Source organism: Grammomys surdaster, unplaced genomic scaffold, assembly GCF_004785775.1.
Source record: "Grammomys surdaster isolate TR1022 unplaced genomic scaffold, NIH_TR_1.0 150, whole genome shotgun sequence".
NCBI lineage: Eukaryota > Metazoa > Chordata > Mammalia > Rodentia > Muridae > Grammomys > Grammomys surdaster.
Window position 1 is genome coordinate 11,623,494 of NW_021604608.1, and position 2,196 is coordinate 11,625,689.

General features: G+C 36.2%; 1 non-coding gene across 1 annotated transcript; it reads left to right on the forward strand.

The window, feature by feature from the left end:
* The first annotated feature begins 1,543 nt into the window (after positions 1 to 1,543).
* LOC114619551 lies at positions 1,544 to 1,672 on the forward strand. Its single transcript, XR_003711184.1, has one exon. It is a non-coding gene; the product is annotated as a small nucleolar RNA SNORA17 (small nucleolar RNA).
* Positions 1,673 to 2,196: the final 524 nt, after the last annotated feature.

A 2,196-nucleotide genomic window follows, 5' to 3' on the forward strand; every position in this document is an offset into this window, starting at 1 on the left:
TATGAAATAAATGAAAAATACCTTTCTACTCTATTCACTCTCCTTGTAATGGTATTCTTGGCATTATTTTTCCAAAAATGTATACGTACATGTCACTTTTCTTTCATGAGTTCTTCCCATAAAATATTCATATTGACCAAATGCCTGACAAGCAATTTAAGGGATAAAATGTTTATTCTGTTTATAATCTTGAAGTCAGAGAGGACAGCACAGTGGCAAAGCCAGAGAGAACAACAGGAGCATCCTGTCACTGTGGCCATGGGAACAGAATGGATTAGTAAGCAGACAGAAATACCAGTATTTTGTGTGCTTTCAACCCTTTTCCCTTTGTTCAGATGGGACCATAACTCTTCCTAGATGATGTACCTCAAATTGCCATCTGGTTTTTCCTTCAGCAAATCCTCTATGGAAAACCATTGATGAGTATATCCATAGGTATAAGGCAAATTTAATCTATTTAAAAAAATAATGTTCAGTAATTTTTTTTATTTTCACAGGTTTAAAATGTGCGTGTGACTCCTGTTGTCATTTTCTATTTTAGTTTGTTTATTGCAAGAAATAATTTCTATATCTGAAATTTCTAATCTTTATTTTTAATATCTCTATAATGTATTGTTATTTAAATAACTTTATCAAAATATAATGCCAGAAAAATGCTCGTAGATAAGTAGAATTTTAATGAAGAAAAGAAATAATGGAATATAGCTTCATATAGAAGATGATAAAACTTTAACAAGAATAATTTGCAGTCTAGGAGTAATGTGCAGATTTTCAAACCACTGTATGAAAGAGAAATTTGACATCTTTTAATTAAAGAAGTTGTCTCATGGATGTTTGTGCCTTTCTATCTTGTTAGTAGAGTCTCCTCAAGACTGTATTATAGTTTTCACTTGGTGATCACAGGGTCTTTAGTTGGTATTCATTTGAAGTCTCTTCCTTTTTCAATTATTAATAATAGCTTTGATGATCTAGAAACATGGTGATCTTATTAAACTGTAGTGATAGCTCTCACCTTTAAGGGCTTAAAATACTTCACTCAATGACCTCTTTGACTCTGAAGAGTTTCTATTGAGAAATCTGTTATACTGATGGGCCTTACTTTTTATGTGCCTCAGTGCTTCTCTGAAAAGTTTTAGGTGTTCTGTCCTTTTCTTTGTTCGCTGAATATTCTAATTAAGCTAACTAGTCTTTAAGACCTCAAACTCTGCCTTTTTGTAGAACTATTTCATTTTGCAGCTTTCCACTGAGTTCTTGATTTTAATTTCTTGTCCATTTATTTAAAAATTTCAATTTGATTTTTTTCAGCACTTCTCATTTTTTTTTCTGGATTCCCCTTTTGTATATGTTTTGGAATGATTTATTTCGTTTACTTACTTTTATTCATTTGTATTACTTTAATTTGAATGTATTTTATTAAATATTCTTATAATTAACCCTTTGATTGTCCAGATGCTTATCTTCAAGTAATTCTAGATTTTGTCAAGTAGTCAACACAGACCTATGATTCAAAGAGAAAAATTGTTAATTAAAAATAGTTCCTCCTACTATCCCTAGAAGCCTCAAAATGTGGCTGCTGTGTCCCATGGCCATCAGTGGTGTCAGAGAGCCTAGAGGTTATGTCTATGCTCAGCATAGTATCTATGAACATCTGAATGATTAGTAGCCTAACATTACCCCAAAAAAAGTGAGCCTGAGAAGGTCAGTCCACTGCTGTGCAGGTCTGGATGAGCTCTCAGAGTGGAGTGGAGTCAGAGACGAGATAATCACATCCTGGGGCCTCATAGCACACCAGGAGTAAACCTGACACAGAAAATTCCTACATAGGGTCACACAGGCAGACCGTGAATGAAGTGAGCCCAAGACAACCTCCAGGCCAGTGCCATAGGGCTAGGGAAGGGAATTAGCCTAAGATTAACAGCATTCCCATGCCACACAGGCCTGGGGAGGGAGAGACCATGTCTGAGGTGACCCCATTCTGCTGTCATAATGCATGGGTGAGGCATAGGATTCCTGAGACCAGGTCTGAGCCAACCTCAGACATTCAGAGACTCCAGGTGCCATCAAGAGGGACGAAAGCATGGTGGAGAAATAGAAGAGAATGAAAAACAGAAACATGTGGGAACAATGACGAGAGATAGAACTGGATAATCAAGTGTGGAGAGGAACAGCCAGAGGTGAGTAGCAGGTGAAGCCACT